We start from the raw sequence: 21,087 nt of genomic DNA on the forward strand, positions 1-21,087 counted from the left end.
GGTTTCATGTAGCCTACATTCATACTATAAAATTGTCATAAAGCTTTCGAAGGACTGGCTGGTTCACTTGTAATTGAAGAGCGTGATCCCAAAACTCGCTCAATCCATTTGATCATTTTTATGAATTATACATCTAAATGAGGCGTTCCGTAAGAGAAGGGCGAGCCCGCCAAGGGTCGAATTTTGTGTTTTTTACTCCTCCGAATATTTAAGACACATATCTGCAACTTAAGCCTGGCAGATGTTGGCAGACTCTCCCTTACTACATTGAAATTATCATTGTTTGTAAAGTTAGAGAAACTGCGTAGTCTGTGACAGGTTCATAATATTCATATTACTCCATACGAGAAGGGCGAATAAGCCACTCTGCCTGAAGGCGCGCGCCATTCATTGTCTCAGTGTTGTTGTAACCACACAGCCGAGTACAAACGTAGTGAGGAATTACGTGTATTTATGGACATTGTAATAGCTTATTATGAATAATAGTGAGTGATAATCAACCAGGCATATCTGGTTATTGTAGGAAAGGTCACAGGCATGTCGAAAAATGGATAAACGTACAAGCAAAGATTAAAAGGAACAAAGTGTACGATATAGCTCGCGGTATAGGCCCGCCATGTACTTGTGGGTGCTTCAACGCATTAGGTATGGAGAAAGTACAACCTTATTTCGTAATTTCTGGGAGTTGGGTGATGACCTCCAGAATGCCTATATTTCTAAGCTCGTAACCAGTGTTGATGTGAACAGGTGTCGCGCTAAGAACATGCCGACCTCTCTCAGCTGGTTTTGCCAAAGAGTTATGTCACGACAATAAAGCTCACTTTTGATAAAGTAAAGGATCTGAAAGCTCTCCTTATCTATGTGACACAGAACGTTTCTCGAGGACGTGATCAGCAAACGAAACGTGAAACTAACAGTGACCGACTCAAAGGAACATCTTCAAGAAGATGATGTAATGGATTATTAGCGCCTCTGTTCCCAAAACAAGTGAGACCACTTTTGATACAAGGGTAATAACATGACAGGCATCTACTTATTTTTGTTTATTAATAATTTCAGACACTTTGTAAATGTCACATCACAGTGCGATTAAGTGTTTTTATTTATTTATTTATTATTATTATTATTATTATTATTATTATTATTATTATTATTATTATTATTATTGTCTGCCATTATTGAGTTCATTCTACGCCCTTTGCTTTTTCTAATACAGTATACGGTTTTCAAATTATTCCCATAATATTGATGAATTTATAATGTAATCTATGATTACCATTAAGTTGGAATATTAAATTTGACATTTAATTGCAATTTCCAATAAAGGTATTCGTTTTTCAGTGTACAAAATAATTATCATTATTTACACAAGTGTCCCTGCCGGCTTCGCCCTTATCTCGTTTACAGGTAAAATACTTTGAACATCGATTATCTCCACAGGTACAGCTGTCAAAAAAAAAAAAAAGTGGCCGCTCTCGTGAACAGCGAATATTTTCAAAGTCCACTTCGGGTCGCGGCGGATGTTACACGATGCATGTGCTTGTACAAGCAGTTCCCGAACTATGAAAGTGTTCCATGTCTGCGCCTCGTAGGCCAGCGGTAGAGTGCTTGTTTAATGATTCAAAGGTTGTGGGTTCGGGCCTTCTTCAAGTGTTCATTTTATTTTTTAATCGTTCTTTAGCGATGTAAATGCTATTCAAATTATCATTTATATCCAGTTATCGTTCTTTATGGATATCACGTTATTTATATTTTGTTATCGTTCTTTAGAGATATGAATAAAATTCAAGTCATCATTTGTATTCTGTTATCGTTTTATAACGATATGAATAACAATTATTATTATTGTAACTCCAATGGTGGTTAGCCCTATTTTTCATATGTATGTTAGGGCTATAGTTTCATACACAAAAAAGATAAGCATAAAGAGAAATAGAAAAGAAAATTAAATTAGCTTACGCGATGTAAACAAAACATAAACAAACCGTACATTAGGCATTGCGATTGCAAAATAAATATCAGGTATCAATTTGAAACATACAAAAACATTAACAACACACATACGTAACACTTCTATAACACAAATACGCAGCTTTCCGTACCATACATCATAAATTAATACACAATAGTCACACAAACACAATCAAACTATAATTACGACATTGCGACGACATCAAGCATCACATAACTGACTCACATACATAACAAATCAAGCATCCGTTACAACACATACACTTCAACATAGTAACCACACTTTTAAAAGTTACAAATTTGGCTCCAAGAAGAATAAATAGGACACTGTTACTAATTACTATTCTTCTACAATTTCTTAAATACATCTGTAATAAATCTGTGAAATTCCGATATGAATAATATTCACGTTTTTTATATTGTTATCGTTCTTTAGCGATATAGATAATATTCAAGTTATCATTTATATTCTGTTTTCCTTCATTAGCATTATAAAATAATATTCAAGTTATTTATATTGTTATTGTTCTTTCGAAATATAAATAATCTGTATTTTATGTAAGTAATTATTATAACACAAATAACCATCTTTCTTCGTAAAATAGGTTATTTAATTTAGATAATTAAATAAGTATTATATAATATCTTATATTAATTAAACAAACCGATATTTATCATTTATATTCTGTTATCGTTCTTTAGTGATACTGTATAAATAATATTCAAGTTATTTATATTGTAATCGTTCTTTAGCGATATAAATAACATAAATTTAATATTAGGTTTGGAAAAATCCAGTTGCATAATACTGGTATTAGTTTTTCTTTTTGTATTATTACATTATACTATCTTGAACCACAATAAAATGAAAAGGAGTAACGAGGAATTGAACCTGAGACGTTGACATCTAAATTTCGACGTTCGTCCGCTGAGCTACGAGGGCAAAAGTGTGGAAACATTTTCGGAAAAATTGGCCCAATCACACTCTAAGATGTTCTGATGATTCGTAGAAGCTAGTCCAGGATGCGGGGGGCAAAGGCTAATTGAGATTTCCCGGTCTCTGATCGGGTCAAACATCCTGATAGAATTAATATTTAACCCTTGCCGTGACTTTCGGTGAAGTCCGGAGGGCCCAATTAGTCAAATCCACTCTCCTCATCTCCACGCTTGGGTCCCCTGGAATTTAATAAGATACGAAAGAGATAGTGGTATGCGGAAAGCAACGGGATGTTACCGCATTTAGGCCTATCCTTCCCAAGAAAAACTGCAAACATGAACAAAGGAAGCTTTTAATAGAAGAAGAAGGATATTCTGCGGACCTCTGGAAAAAGAACTGAGGAAGAGACTAGTGAAGTGCTTTGTGTGGAGTGTGGCATTGTATGGGGAAGGAACATGGACATTACGACGAAATGAAGAGAAACGAATTGAAGCATTTGAAATGTGGATGTGGTGAAGAACGGTGCGTGTGAAGTGGACAGATAGAATAAGAAATAAAATTGTGTTTGAAAAAGTGAGTGCAGAAAGAATGATGCTGAAACTGATTAGAAAGAGAAAAAGGAATTGGTTGGGTCTCTGGTTGAAAAGAATAATAGACGACATTAGGATATGTGGATCATATGCGGAGACTAAGAGGAAGGCAGAAAATAGGAAAGATTGGAGATTGCTGGGTTTGGAATGAAAGACTTGCCCAAGGACAGAACACTTATGTAGGTATGTTCAGAATGCCTGGAATATCGTGTCTAAGAACAGTCGCTATTTGCAAAGACTAGTCAATTCCATGCCCATTCGACTCCAAGATGATCGAGATAAGAGGAAGATAGACTAAATATTGAATTGTGGCTTTTTGTTTTGTTTTTTGAACGATTAATTGTTTGAATGTTTTAAGGCCGACGCCAGTAAATTAGTTTTGTTTATGCCACGAAAGATATTTTATTGAGAATAAAATCTTTTTTCTTTCCATTTGCAGCCACAATATCATAATGATAAAGTCATGGCATAATATATTAATAAACCTGATGTTAATTACTAAAATAATCGTAAAAGAGAAAGGAGCCATTATGTATAGTTTGTGTCTCTCAAAAACAGAACAAAAAAGAACATAAAAAGCACGAGGTTGTAGTCGAACGCAGGACCTCATGAATAAGAGGCCTGAACGCTACCATTACGCTATCGAATCACAGAGGGAATACTTCAATTATAACTGTAGATATCAGGCAACGTGGTCCAACAACATGTAACATCGCCTGTCTCCGAATTATAGCGAAGATACCCGAAGGGAACATTGTTTCAGGAGAGCGGCCACTTTTTCTTTTGATAGCTGTACATTTGGCGGGTTCGCCCTTCTCTTACGGAACGCCTCATATGATTCTTTTTAGACATCTATCATTATATTTTAAGCTTCTTTTCTTCCAAAACAAATCCAGTTCTTATCTGAAAGGTTGTGTTATTGTGCATGCCACTTGAAAACTAGCCCAGTCCGTAGACCGGTAGATTAAAAAAAAAAAAAAAACTACACAAGTCCTTTCATAAAAATGGAAAAAAGGCGTTTTGGGATCACACTCTTCACTTATTGCTGTAGCTGACGACAGATATTGGCGCAAATTCTACAGATTCTTATTAGTTAGCTACAGTATATGTCCCGTAAAGGAATCTTAGAGGGTTTATATCTTGGAAATATAATACTATGCATTCAAGAAGACTGGATTTCAGAAAAGTGAACACTCCTACAGACCAACAGATTTGCCTAAATTTTCCATCCGGTTTTCTATCCAGAACTCATCACTACTTCTGGTTTGGTAAAATCGACAGCTTATTGCACAACTCTCCAAGTCGATCCTGTGAATTCTCAAAAGAAGGCAACTGTCGATAATCTCTTCTCAGTAGACTGTGAGCCAGCTGAATCCAATCACTCCCAAGACGCTCGCTGCAAACAAACAGGGCAGGAATCAAACCCGCGCCGCCTCTGCTGCTGGGGAGGTTTCATCCCTTAAACCCACGCTAGCTCGCTTCGAGGGAGGGACGTGACCCGCATGGCTACACCGCATTATTTCAGGACGGGTCACGTAGCGAGAACTGGGAAAAACCTCGAAGTCCTCAAAGAAGGCGCAAAAGTTGCATATTATTATGCATATTTCATTTTATTCTCTTCCATCCTCAACAATTTTCTTTTATTTTCCTTTTGATTGTATGCATCATTTCTTCATTGGAGCCCCTCATCAAACATTTTAACATTTATAGTGACGACATACTGAAAGCGCGGAAAATTGTAATGTAGGTTATACGAAAATAAGAACGAATAAAATTGATCCTGTTGTGCTTTAAATGCTGACTAATGGAGTGCACGGAACAAATTCATAAATATGAACTCCAAATTTAACTTCATAAATGCTCCAAAATCATGATGGATTTAAATTAAGATATTTCGCAAACAAAGACGATAGTGTCCGAAGAAAATACCTTGTACGAACAATTTTAATCTACAACAAAATTCCAGACCAAGGTTCACTTTTATTGCTACCTGGAATGAGATATCACATAATATAGGCCTACAACATGAACAAAGATATTTAAAAAACAAGTTTAGATACATAATTATGTGACAACAGTACGGCAAGACTGGGAAAAATAACAGATGAATTATGGTTGTGCCTATTTCACTATACGGTGATAAAATCATCGTGTAATCAATAGATATATAAATTCATAAGCATAAATTCAATTTTTAAAATAAGATACGTCAAAGTCAAAGCTAGAAATAAATTGTAATTTCCATAATAAGAATACAAGAAACAAGCTTATGATTTGTGATCCATTGCGCGAAAAGGGACCTAAAGTCGTGAAAGGAAATTTTACAGGAGAAGAAAATAACGAATTTGCCATGTAAAAGCTGCATTTCTATATTTTGACATTTTGAGCTACCTGTAGGCTTTTTTTTTACATACTAAATTAAGACGTAGTTTTACACAGTGCTTCTTAACCCTTAAATTGACAATGTATCCTATAGGATACAACAGGTTAATAGGCTGTATGCTATAATTTTAATAGAACAATAGAAAAAAATTGGTAGGAAAATTAAAATTTCACAATACTATAATATTGTACAACATATAAAAATATGGACATTGCGATAGTTGTTTTCTTTACGGTCCTACAAGGTTTAATAAACTAGAGTGAGAAATGAAGCTTTGCCAAGTTAAGAGTTAAATACCTAAATCTTTCTTATAGTTGCTAAGAAAACAAGTGAAAACTTTAGTTGCATTTTTCTCGAAAAGTACATAATGTAATATCAACATTCAATACGTAATACAGTATATTAAAAACTGTAGCACCTAGAACCATGAATTTTTTTAATGCTCAGTATTTCATTCTCTTTTTGAAACCACAAAAAAAAATCCGATTTTAGGTCCCATTTCCTGCAACTAGTCACATTTACTGATATTTATAACAGAAATTGCAAGAAAATGACACGCCGATAGGTTTGCTATTTATAGCAAATTAATTATACATTTTCATAACATCTCCAATAATAGCATATAATATAACATCCTACAAAACGAAGAACTGAACGAGAGTAACAGACCATTAGTCTAATTGTGGTGGTGGTGATTTGAATTTATACTCAAAATTACTATAAGACAGCACTTACGAGTACTTAATGCTTGTTCAGAATTAAATAAATTAACAAAATTCAATGAAAATCACCGGCAGTGGATCCCTTCATACACGTAAATCAAAGCAAACTAAGTAGCTAATAAAATAACCAAAGACAATTGCAGCACGAAATTGCTTCAATTTTAACACAGAATGTTCATTAGGCCTAACTGAAATGAAGTAAATCCCACTTGGAGAAAATAATCACACCATGAATGCAATAGCAATACATCCGAAACAAATATTCGCACAAATTACATTCAAACAGAAAAGAACTAACAACAATATTCAAACCAAAAATGGAACATACAATATATGAAAATTGTTAAAGAAACAAAACCATTTCTTCTTCCTTTCCAATTCCAACGATCAGAAGCCAGATCTCATCATATGTATAATAAACTGCCCTTCATAGCAGAATCCTTTCGACGTTGTCAAAATAGTAAAAAAAAAAAAAAAATTAGAACACGCGAACCTGCTCTAGTTGACTGCGGGGTAAGCAGCAGTTGCAATAAAAACAACTTTCTAGTTTACTTTATTTTAGTCAATTGATAATTGTTTATTTATAGCCAACGACAGGAAAGGAGACTTTCCATACTACATACCAGAGTTGAAATGCCGATGAGTCAAAGTGGAATTTACGATGGACAAGGACGACAGTTCTGAGTCGCGCCGTAGCGTCGTGGTCAAAAACGTCATCACGACTGGAATTTTGTTACGGAATGCGCGCTGGTTTGAGTCCTCCTGGGGAAGGAATTTTCTCATGAAATTTTGCCAGTATATGGGACCGGTGCCCACCCACTCAGTATCGTGATAAATTTGAGGAGTTATTATAGATAGCGAAATCCGGTTTCGAAAACCATCTATAACTGCTGGGAGATCATTGTGCTGACCACATGTTACCAATGTACTGGTTAGATGATCATTCACCTGTGTGGACGTGAGGACAGCAGTCGGCTGGTGAGCTGTCGCACCACAGATTATTAAGAACAGCAGTATTGCGGTATGAGCTAAGATTCCTAGAGGCACTTCCGTTTACACTGCAATTATTTCACTTTTCCTTCATAATCATCTTTACAACCTATAGAGCACTGGTAATCACTACACCACATCATATTTTTCAGGAAACTAACTCCATTCCATTCCTACAAGTGTTCAACGGGCACGCACGCACGCACACGCACACACACTACCTATGTAATGAGGCATGTTGAAATATATACTGTTTAAAAAAAACACACACACACACGCACGCACACACACAATGAATATCTTAATGACACAATGCAGACAACCGTGTCTTGAACTATTGAAAGAACACGAGATGACCATAACGAATAATGGAGCAAAAATGGACTGAGGAGAAATCGACGTATTCAGAGAAAAATTGCCTCACAGCCCCCACTGTTTATTCCAAGTTTTACAGAACATGTCTGGCCCTATTAGAGAATCGCGGCACAGTCCTATTCCAATTTCAATAACCAAGTAGAAGTAGTATATCTCACTTCTTACATCGTTAACTTTTCCTTTCTTCCACTTCACTTCGTCGAACTGTTGTTGTTATTATTATTATTATTATTATTATTATTATTATTATTATTATTATTTAAAATTTTCATGCCCCTTCTTTTGTTTTAGTTTCTTCTTTCTTTTTCCTTCGTTTTCTTTGCAGTGCTCTTTCTTTCTTTTGCTGTTTCTGGGTATTTTTCTTTTCGTTCTTTCATATTTCTTCCATATTCGTTATGTCTTTATTTAATTGTTTTCTCTTTCTTCACCTTTCTTTCTATTCGTTATTTTTCCAGTTCCTTTCTCTTTCTTCTTTATTAATTTCAATTTTATTTTTATTTATCTTTCTTTATTTTCCAACATCGTTTATTTCTTCTTTCTTCATTTTTTCTTTCTTATTTTTTCGTCCTTTCTCTTCTTTTCTTGCTTATTCCTTGTCGCTCGTATTCTTCCTTTTTTCTTCTTTCTTTTATCACTTTCTCACTTTTTTTCTTCCCTGGATATTTCTGTACACTTTTAGCAGGTACTACTACTAGGTTATTTAGCGTCGACGGAATTGGTGATAGCAAGATGGTATTTGGCAAGATGAGGCCGAGGATTCACTATGTGGTTACCTGACATTCGCCTCACAGTTTGGTAAAGTCTTGGAAAAACCCCAGGCGGGAATCGAATCCAAGCCCAAGCGCAGCTCCGGATCAATAGGCAAAAGTGGCTACCGCCTGAGCTACGCTGGTGACTTATTTATTTCTCCTTGTCACACTTTTCTTTCCGGTTTTATTTCTTCTCCTCTTTTCCTTTCATCTAATTTCCTTCCTTCATTTTTTCAGCGTCTTCTCTTTCTTTCATTCATCCCATACTTGTTTCCTTTGCATTCTTCAGTATTTCCTTTGTTCATTACATGTCTTATTTTCATTCTTTTCTTATTTTTCTTCCTTTCTCTAAAGCATTTTAATTTTCTTCCTTGACATTGTTTCTCTAATTCTCTCCTAGCGCCTTTTCTTCTTTTCTTTCCTTATACTTCCTTCTTTGCCGTGGCTGATCTCAATCTCTCCCCTCGCCGGATCGATGCGTCGCCTCGCGCGACACCTGCTGCTGCTGCCGGGAAGAAGACGCTGCTGCAATTATTGCGTTTTTTGGACGAGGGGCGCGCCACGTGGCCGTAATGGCCACGCTACACTCCGCCCAGAAACCTGCAGCACTGCACGACGCGGGTTTCCTCAGCCACTGCCGCAGTGACGTCTCCGTATTGACGCGCGATCGATGGGACAGATGACACACCGCCGATAAGCTGAGCGACAGGCACGACCGACCTGCACCGTGTTGCCCGTCAGCCGTTCTCTCACCTGAACGACCGAGTTTGCACAGCATAACAGATTTCTCGTGGGGAAAGAGACTGTGAACTTCTTTTACCGAATTTTCTGATTCCATCATAGCTCCACTACCGCCATATCAACCTTCCACTTCCATTTAAAAGCGTCTATGTGTTTAAGTATCGTTGCAATAATATAGTAAAGTAAAATTGACAATGAATTAAGTAACACTGCAACAGAACGATATGAAACGGACAATACGAACTTCTATTTATTTAAGAAGTGACAAATGCTAAGTAAAATACTCTTTATTCAACATCGTCTAATAAAACAGCCCGTTGCTTTGTTGACATTTAGTGCCGAAAATTTACCTTTTGCATTCATGTTACTGTTGCTGGGAACAACGAGTGAATAAAAGTTGACAAACGTCACTCGTAGGAATGAGTGACTAAAAGTAATGCTAAAATGTACAAAGCGTTCCTGAAATGCTAAATTCAGTCGCAGATGAAACCATAACAAATAACTCAACTTCACAAAGAATTGTTAATATGATTCATTATAACATATTAATATTAAGTTAGCCTATTATAATATTTATTTATTATAATTTATAACTAATATACTCGTGCGCAAACAGATTTAATCTACTTGTGGAAGTTAGTACACTCATGGTTAACTACTTTTAATCACTTGTGTAATAAGTAACTATTCCATGTAGCTGTTACAAGTTCACTTAGATACTTAGAAGATAACTTATAATATTTTTATTATACATGAAACAAGGTCATACAAAAGAACTGGTCACTCTTCGAACTCTTATACGAACTACGGACACCTTAAAATGTCACAAATGGGTAATAATAATAATAATAATAATAATAATAATAATAATAATAATAATAATAATAATAATAACTGAAGAAAAAATTACATATTAAATAATATGTAATGCACTTATATTCAATATATTATTTCTTCTTCTGCTTTTTATTATTATTATTATTATTATTATTATTATTATTATTATTAAGCAGGCTATCAACAAAATCATAATCATTAGAATTCTAAAATCAAACTAAAACAACATATACATAAAAGTATTCGAAATCAAAGACTTACCATAAAAAATAATATTTTCAAAATAAGAATGAAGTCTTAATCATACTGATCAATGATCATCATAACAACGGACACAAGAATCAATATACATATATTTTCAAATTTTGAACATGGAAAAGAGGGCACTGATCGATGTACAGTTGCCAAAAAAAAAAAAAAAAAAAAAAAAAAAAAAAAAAAAAAAAAAAAAAAAAAAAAGTGGCAGCTCTCTAGAAACTAAGTTCCCTTCGGGTATCCCCGCTACAATTCTGAGACAGGCGATGTTACACGTTGTTGGACCACGTTGCCTGATATCTACAGTTATAATTATAAAGTATTCTCCGTGTTACAGTTTTAGCATTTCGGGCTGGTATTCGTAAGGTCGTGCGTTCAAACACAACCTAGTGCTTTTTCTTTGTTTTGTTTTGTTTTTTTGTTTGCTTTTAAGAGACAGAGAAAATATAATTGTTCCTGTCTCTTTTATGCCTGTTTTAGTAATTAACATCGGGATCATTTCCATGACTTTATTATGACATTATGGCTACAAATGGAAAGAAAGATTATATTCTCAACAAACATATCTTTCGTGGCATATACAAAACAAACTTGCTGGCGTCTGACTTAGAAGATTCAAACATAAAAAAAAAGCCACGACTCAATATTTAGTCCCTCTTCCCAGCTCCATCACATTTTGCAGTCGAGTGAGCATGGAACCGACTAGTATTTTCAGTTCTCAGCCACGGCATCCCAGACATCCTGGACGAGCTTCCACAAATCATCAGGACATCTTGAAAGGGGATTGGGCCAATTTTTCCGCATATGCTTTTCTTGTGGTCCCATAGCTCAGTCGGAAGAACGTCGGAATTTAGATGTCAACGTCTTAGGTTCAAATCCGCATCAGTCCTTTTCATTTTATTGTGTTACAAGATAGTATAATGTAATAATTAGACATCGGATTTTTAGGCACTCAAAATTGCAGTTTTAGGCGCCTAAAATAAGCTCAAAATTTGTAAAATTAGGCTCTATTTTTATGAAAATAGGCATTTTAGGCACATCAAGGTATCATACTTATTTCTTTCACTGAAATTTTTAGTTATACACTAAAATACGCACAAAAAAGTATGTTTAAACATTAAAAAAGAATACTATATTATATTTATAAACAGAGCTGCACAAATTTAATATATTGAAACTAATGAAATAATGATTATTGATATCAAGATTACTCATTTTAAGTTATTGAAATTCAGTTCCATGCTCAGACTTTATTATAATTATCTGCACAGTACACCACCAGAATTTTTTCTAAATTCTCCACAGTTAACCTTTGCCTTTTGTCACTGAGAATCATTTTGAAAGCAGAAAAACTTCTTTCAACCGAAACTGATGTGAGAGGCGCAAATTTTAAATTAGGTACAATAGAAACATCAATACTTACTGGAACATTTACACTTTCCCCCGATATCACTCTTGATACTTTTTCCAACAATGAAAATCCTACATTCTTATTTAATACGTTGTTCCACTTATTTTTAACTTTTTTCCCAGTTTCGCCCAAAGCAGAATGTATGTTCACTTGAGCTTCCTTTACTATTGCTATTTGGCTACAAAGAGATTGTTTTTCACGTTCTAATTGTTCAATGCTTGCAGGTATGAAAGAAAAGTTTGATGTTATGTAGGCAATATCGTTTTTCACTCGTGAGTCATTCAGACAATCTTTCACTGCTTTCACACACGCTGCACTATCAGTTTCAGGTAATTTATCAATAACTGTGACCACTTCTTTAAAATACTTAGAATAATACACCACTGACTGAATCCAGGTTCCCCATCGTGTAACAACCGGCTGAGGTGGGAGTGGGATATCTGGAAAGTTCTCTCTGAATATTGAAATCCTGGATGGGGCTTTACAAAAACATTTTTTTGTGTTAGAAATAAACGAATTGACAAGAGGAAATTCATTCCGGATTGTTTCAGAAACCCTGTGAAGGCCATGTGCTAGACAGGTTACATGCGTGAGGTTAGGATAAAATGTTTTAAGAAGTGGAGCTGCAGCAACCATGTATGAGGCAGCATCAGTACAAAACAACAGAACTTTAGAATCGTCTATATTACCTGAGTATAAAGACTGTAGGCCTTTATTTACAAAATAAGCAATGGCTTGGCTATTCACTTTCGACAGTTCCTTAACACATACGAGGTGTGGAATCGAAGGTCCATCAGGACTAAGTTTTCCTACTACCATATTTGCTATATACCTATTCATAGGATCTGAGGTTTCATCCACAGAGACCCATATGTAAGAATCACCTATATCCTCCCGAATGGAAGCTAAAGTTTCATTGTATATTCTGTCTAAGTAATTTTTTCTTAGGGTCGACTCAGATGGGATATTTTGTTTGCAGTATTTTTGTAAAAACTGTCTTAAAACCGGATTTTCAATTGCATTCCAGGGAATGTTAGCAGCAACAAACGCTCTGGTTAAATCAGCATAGAAATTGCTGCCGAGATTGGATGAAGTAGGCTCTGTTAGTAAAGTTTGTTGCAGTTGATTTTTCTGCTGAGCTTTAGCCTTATGAGCCGCTCCTTGCACATGCTGCTTTAGGTGGCACTTCTTTTCTTGCGAAATCTAAAAATGTAAAGTAAACTGAATTAAAATAAAATCCTAATTGTTGTATTGCCGTATTTCTATCACAAAGTTAGTGGGTTCGAACAATCAAAATTTTAATGACCTGCAAATACTTTAACTATCGGAATTTAAAAGGTTAAAGTGTAGTGGTCTTAAAAAGAATTATACCTCAGGATAGCTCAGTCAATGTATAAATATTATAGGCCTACTCATTAAAATTAATAGAATTTACATATTTCAACTATTGTTACATACCTGTTTGCTACAAATCTTGCAGAATATGGTTTTTCCATCATAAGTGAATTCTGAATATTCTGTTAGCCATTGCCGGATCAATGTAGATTTTGCACTTATATTTTTCGGCATTATCGCGTTAAACTTCACAGGAAAACGTCCTACCGCTCAAAACGTCTCAACACAAATAAGGTGAGGGAAAGAGCAACTGTTAACGAGCATTCAAATGAACCGTTGTTATTGAGATTCAATTGGACAAAAATACAAAGTTCCATTTATTGTTGCATTTCCTGGTAGTGTTAACACTAGGAGGGCCATTCTTTTAAATATTTTGTAACGGTTTACCCTACTAATTCGCAGTTTTACGACTTTTCATAAATATTTCAAAAACACTCTTTCTCCAAAAATTGTGATTTTATGACACTCTGAAGGGCAGTACAGCTAATCGGTTTCAGACCGAAAACAGTCATTTTTATAGTATAGTATATCTCTGAATCGGTAGCAGCACATGTTGTGATTGTTGCCTGCTTCAAAACTAAGGTTGGTTCTTTGTCGGCATTTATGCCTCCAAACATGTTAAATTCGGTGAAATCTATTGCGAGTGTCGTGAGATTCAAAACGTTTTGTTTCCTTTATCAATGGTTTCATGGCCGGTGTGAAGCAAACTTTCCACTTTTTAAATGCCTTAAATTTCGCAGTGAATGCATGTATAAATTATAAAAAGTAAGAGTAAAATGCGAAACTTTACAGTGAGTTAGGCATTTTTAGGCGAATATTAACAAATTAGGCTCTAATAACCGTTTTAGGGCATTTTAGGGCACTATAAAACTCTTTGAATACCTTTCAATTTCCATGAAACACAAATATTAATAATTATTTTTACTTTTCTCCTAAAGAAACAAAATAGGCATTTGCCCTAGAATCCGATGTCTAGTAATAATATAAGAATAAAAAACTAACACTACTATTATGCAACTGTATTGTTAAAGCCTACATTCCAAGATGTATTGTTTCAAATCTAACATTAAATTTATATTATTTATATAGCTAAATAACGATAACAGAATATAAATGATAACGTTGCCCTCGGTAGCGTAGTTGGTATAGCGCTGGCCTTGTCTGCTCAGGGTTGCAGGTTCGATCCCGGCCGAGGTCGACGACATTTAAGTGTGTTTAAATGCGACAGGCTCATGTCAGTAGATTTATTGGCATGTAAAAGACCTCCTGCGGGACAAAATTCCGGCACATCGGCGACGCTGATATAACCTCTGCAGTTGCGAGCGTCGTTAAATAAGCCATAATTTAACTGTATAATGATAACTTGAATATTATTTATATCGCTAAAGAACGATAACAGAATGCAAATGATAACGTGAATATTATTTATATCGCTAAAAAAACAGTAACACAATAAAATAAATTAAATATTATTTATAACGCTAAAGAACGATAACAGAATATAAATGATAACTTGGATATTATTTATATCGCTAAAGAACGATAACAAAATAAAGTGATAATTTGAACACGGCTTGAACTCACAACTTTCAACTGCTTCTATAAGCGCATGCATCATGTAACATCACTGTTATCAGACGTTGACTTAGAAAATATTCGATGTTCACGAGTGCGGCCATTTTTTTTTTTGCATCTGTACAAAAAGCAGCAGTATGTAGTGACACAATGTATGGTACGATTCGTTATCCATTATGTAGAACCCTAAGATACTTTAAGTATTTACTTCTACGAGATGCCGGAAATATTGTAACAGACTTAAAGGTAACGGATACAAGAGCTTTCAATAATCAAAACACGGATAAAATAAACCGATTGTGGCATGCCATCTCTATTTGTGTGCAGGAATTTCTCTCGGATGGCTCAGCGAATTTTCTCCATATTCAATATTTCAGTCTCTTAAAGTAAGCAATAAATATGCACAAGCCATTTCAGAATTTGTACGGGAAAATTAATGGCATTTGAAGATCTTGGGCACAGACAGCCAAGTGACGACTGAATTGATATCGCTTTACAATTTGCGTTTACTTCCTTACGTAAAAAAAATCGTTGCACACTCAGTAAAATGATTAGTAAGAGCAATGAATTATTCCTTCTCCTTTTCTTTCTTTCTGACACATATTACATCTTGCGTCATCTTACGATCTCATTTCACCTTCCATCAAGTCTTTTTAATGACATATTCCCATTTAGAGTTGTAATTTATAAATTTATGAGAAATTCTAAGCTCGTCCATGCGAAGCATATCTTTTAAAATGTATTTTATTATGTTATTTCACAATGCCGTAACAATTGCAGAATTATCTAGTACCTGTGGAATTGGGTACAGACAAGTAAGACCGAGAACTCGTCATAGATTTTCCTTAGGACCAACTAATTTACCCTTGAGCTACGCTGGTGACCCATATGGTTTTCAACTAAATTCTAATATTGTGTTTATTGTCCAAAGGTGATGCAATTTTTTATTCCTAATGAACGTTCAAGTAAACTAGATCCTGCTATTTTCTTTAAGAGTAGAAGCCCATTTCCTACACGTCTTTTCCTATTATTGACACGAATGGTCGTAACTTCACTACCGCGTATCAAATAGGTCGAGGCAATATCTTTCAATCTCATAAATCAATAACTGTTATATACAGAAATATTCTTCACATCGTAAACTTATTCACAAAAAATTGGGCTTAGAAAGTTTAATTATTTGACACAAACCAAGAGTGGCGTAAATTATGCTACTTTTAGCAGGTTGTGTAGCTAGCGTCAACTTAAGCACGCACAACCAACTCAGATAGCAGAAGTATTGCTGAAGTGAAGTTCGCTTTGCGACTACTCTTTCTTCTCTTTTCTTCCACCCAAATACTTATTGATTCCTATTTATGAAAACTACACATCACGTCCTATAAACCATCTTAGATTTTATTAACTGATAATTTATGTGAATTACAAAAAGCGTTATTGATGAAGGCACGGAACATAAATTAACAATTAAAAATTTACTTATAGAAATAAAATGACGGTATATTGTAAGAACTTGAATTCATGCAATATATTTCAGAAGGCAATTAAAAATAAAAACATCCAAATATCAAAAATGTAGTTAGTACAAATTTCAGTTGAAGTAACTAAATTAATTTAGAATCGAAAAATATCATTTTTAACTTATATTATTTTTGATGAGCATTACATTTCCAGTAGGTATCTGAAAAGGGTTAAAAAAAACCCTTCCTTAAATTAGATAAATAGGCCTACATAACGTTTCAACTGCTTGTATTTAAATTTTAACATGAAAATTGTTCTCTTAAATTACTGAGGGTATATTATTACGTTGTCCCCGTAATCGGAGTGAAATCGAGCTCTAGATTTTTCCTGACAGCAGTAACATTAAGCTTTGTACATAGATTTAATTATTATGACAACAGCTCATCGTGCTCTTGCATGATTCTAATGATGCATTTTTCCTTTAAATAGTAGCGTTAGTGTGCAAGATTTAAGTGACACCTTCACAGATTACTTGGGATGAAAGTTCAGACATCGAACCTATGAAGTTAACTACGTCGCGTATTATACAAGTTGTGTTGTTTACATAAACTCAAGATAGTACAGGGATTTATACTGCACTGCTGTGCTTGAATCAAAACAGTGCTCGGTATAGTGAGGAAACTAAAACAATTAATAGAATATAACACGCGTTTAGGAAGCGACTTACTTCGTTCTTTTCTTTGTAAAAAAAAAGGTGATATATTTTAAGTAAAAATTAATTATATACTTTAAGTGTCGCTAATATTGTTGCAATGTACTGTACAACTGTGTATATTCGTAAATTGTCAAATATAATAAACCTGTTTGAATTGTCACTCAAATAAGGAAATGTTCTTTCGAAATTACACTATGTTATTGGTGCAACATTTTGAAATAGTTTATATCAAATTCATTATAATACATATATTTTTTGTGTTATCTTTTGCCTGTCCACTATTTAATTTTATATTGCACTTCATAGAGTTTCGAATATGCAGGATTTTTTTCAAGAACACTCTTCATGTCTAGTTAAACTCTTTTATTGTTATCAACGGCTGATCGTATAGAATGTAAAGTTATTTCTTGAGCTTGAGGGTACTTTTATTTTTTATTATTTTTAGTTGGTTATTTAACGACGCTGTCTCAACTATTAGGCTTCGGCCACAGTGCAAGCGGCAGACGGCGCGGCGCGTTGAGTGGCGGAGTGGATGAATCACAAACGCATGTTAGCAAATGCAGCTGGCCATAGTGTGAGCGGAGCGGCATTTTGGAGGGGAAGTTGGTTCAAGGACAACGCTACACGCCGCTGGCCGCTCGCTCTTGTTTGAGATTTTAGCGGCGCCGCTCACAATTGCAAGTATGAATTGTCAAGCAATGAGAAAGAAGTTATCATTTAAGAAGTGAAAACCCGAATATTCCTGTGGAATAATTGGGAGAAGAACTTCAAAAACCTCTCCATGACGAGGAATATGTAGGAAGACATTTAACTGAACACGAATAATATGTTTATAATATGTCGTGTGATGATGATTATTATTATTATTATTATTATTATTATTATTATTATTATTATTAATCATACTTCGTAGAAAATTGTCGGGCTAAACACTCAGTACTGCGTACAATATTAAACATATTCCAACTCCGAAATAAAGGTACAATTATATGATTTAAATATTTCTGTTGTTACGATTAACGATCGTTAAAGCAAAGAAATATCGGTAGGATTAAAACTATTAGGTCAAAAGTAATTATTTACAATCTCATACAAGAAATTGGCACTTCTGTTATGAAAAAACACAATCTATTAAGTAAAAATTATAATGTTATATTAACATCTGCGACTGATTGAAATAATCAGTGAAGTTATCCCTTATTTGTCTATCAAATTCACTGCAGTATTATTCCTGAGATCTGGGCTCTAATGAGTTTGCACATCATCAGTTCTGTAAATTTGTAAAGTAGTTTCATGATAATGCAGATCATTCTTTGTCGCTATCTTTTCTCAAATGGAAGATTATAATATGTGCTGGCTCTTTTCACATTTGAAGAGCTCAGGAAAAGAACGTGCTTTGTCCACTTTATCAAATTTTTCAGGAGAGCAATTTCAAAGTTTGAAACCAAATTCCATGGATACTAACGGAGATATTAATGAACACTTAAGTCAGTATGAAAGAACAGGTTATCTGAATGAATTTGAATTTAAGTTTGTATCCTTATTTTTGAAAATTGTAGTTTTATTGACATTTACGTAAAGTAATGTCATAAGTTACAGGGAAAAAACGTGCGTCTTATGTACAGAGGAATTAATTTTAGATTAAATGTTACAAGTAAAGCTTTTTTTCTTCCGGAAATGTGTTTGTATGTGTGTTTGTGCGTATTGTGTGTATAGAAATTTTGAATTCAGAATTTCAAAATCACGGGATTGACAAACCTTTAAATGATAACATAACGTTAAACATTTTCTCTTTCCTTTTTTAATTTTTTCTGTAATGAAGTGGAGTGGGGCATAATAATAATAATAATAATAATAATAATAATAATAATAATAAAGATCACTTTTGTCACAAAATGCGCAGGGCCTCATGAGAATAAAATAAGATCAATTCTGTCCCAAAACACACAAGGTATAATAATAATAATAATAATAATAATAATAATAATAATAATAATAATAATAATAATAATAATAATAAAGATCACTTTTGGCTCAAAATACACATGAACTAATAATAATAAAAATCACTTTTGTCCCAAAATGCACAAAGCCTAATAATAATAATAATAATAATAATAATAATAATAATAATAATAATGCTCACTTTTGACTCAAAATGCATAGAGCCTAATAATAATAACAATAACAATGATCACTTTTGTTCCAAACTGCACAGGACCTAATAACAATAAAAATCACTTTTGTCCCAAAATGCACAGCCCAGTCTAGTGTGGAAGGTTTGTGTAAAACACTCTAACTTCGTGTCCACGAAATTCCTTCAAAATCTGGAGGTCCTAATACTTTTCCTTCGATATTACCAGAGAAGTTTCCTTGTTAGAAATAATGTTACCGATATTTAAATTATTAGCAGATATAAAATAAATTATTCAAAATAATTTGTGTTTTGCCTCTGTAAGCAGGACATGGGTATTCTTCAGATTGCTGCTCTCGAAATCGCAGTGAAGCTCTCACCACCGATGAAATCCTAGTTCCATTACACATATCACGATGTTGAATGAGGTGAGGGTGTTCTTTTGTGATGATTACCCCTCTGATGGGCCTTGTAAGAAATGAATATTTCCTCAAATATTTCTTCTCCAGAAATGACTCCCAACTTCCCATCATATCTTGATTGAACACCACAACATCAAAAGGCGTAGGTTTACTTCGAGCTTGTACCATGATCCGCACTCAACCCATTGGAAGTTCTGCTACTGCTTTTGTATTAGTTAGTCCTATATTATATTACATTCCATAAACGAATGTTTCATTCTGTTCATAAGTTTCAATTCGTTCACAAGATAATTAAGATACTTCAGAACAATATAATTCTTGTTCTGACCTGAACATGAATCACAAAAATTTTCAAGATATCCGCTTTGTTGTCCATTATTCCTGTCACAAAGTGATTTAAAAAGGATACGACTTCATTGGCTCCTTTTCTACCATTATCTTCAGTACAACTACAAAACACTGAAGTTTCATCTGAAATTTGATGAATATTGAAAGAGTAAACAGATAAATGCCTTCTGTAATACTAATAGACATCATTGATACTAATGTACGGTAAGCATACATTTTTTCGTAGTCCATGAAAATTGCTTCTGTTTCTTCAAACTTCCGACTTCTTAAACGAGCATTCCTTTTTCTGGTATAAAATATTTCAACTTTGAGTTTATGGACCTTGTTGTTACTGGTGATCTTATTAATTTATTCCAAAACTTGTTTCTTCATGTTGCCATCTAAATTATTTTCAGTCATTCTTGCATTCAGCACTTCCATCTCAGCTGTGTACTTATCACATGCATGTATCACTCCTTGGATATCCAAATGCTATATTGAATTTGGTGTTGAACATTATTCTGTATATTTCATATGAAATTATTAAATTTTGGTATTTTTTTCTTGAACATTTCATACATCTTTTTCACTGATAGTTCTTCTGGGAGATACAGTTTATTGGTCCTTCCATTGCTGTAATGACTGATCGCTTTCGATAAACTGGAATTATTGTAATGAGCCCAGTCATATGTAATGATTGTTGATTCCAGTCTTCTAAATCATTAAATTGCCTTATAATACTTGATATTTCTTCAGCACTTACTTCTTCGAAACACTTTAACTAACAGTTGCAGTCTTCTCCTACTTCATGTGATTGAACCCTTAATTTCTTCATGACTGCAGTCATTCTCCCTCGTACTTTCTTTTTCATAACACTGTTAGAAGTCGAAGGTCTCTGAGTTCCATCCTCAGATGAAGTACTCAACATTCAATAATATAATATTGTTTAATAATAATATTAAAATTTAAGTGACAAATTTACAACACTTATACTTCTAAACTGAATTTCTCAAACTAAAAAGATTTATACTTGTACATAAAGTTTATGCAGCAAGAACGAATTTTCTCATTATAACAATAATGAAAAACAATGGAATATT

General features: G+C 34.1%; 1 protein-coding gene across 7 annotated transcripts in view; it reads right to left on the bottom strand.

Annotated features, from left to right (window-relative positions):
• Nucleotides 1-21,087, bottom strand: part of LOC138701524 (homeobox protein PKNOX2-like) — a 169,322-nt gene that overhangs the window by 98,333 nt on the left and 49,902 nt on the right. Inside the window, exon 1 of one of the 7 annotated variants that reach the window (XM_069828504.1) lies at nt 7,227-9,758. The exons of the other annotated variants lie outside the window; for them this stretch is intronic. The gene's annotated coding sequence lies outside the window, so the exon portion shown is untranslated. Of the gene's footprint in view, nt 1-7,226; nt 9,759-21,087 lie in introns of those variants that run through there. 7 annotated transcript variants of the gene reach the window in all.

This window comes from Periplaneta americana, chromosome 6, assembly GCF_040183065.1.
Source record: "Periplaneta americana isolate PAMFEO1 chromosome 6, P.americana_PAMFEO1_priV1, whole genome shotgun sequence".
In the NCBI taxonomy this organism is placed as follows: Eukaryota; Metazoa; Arthropoda; class Insecta; order Blattodea; family Blattidae; genus Periplaneta; species Periplaneta americana.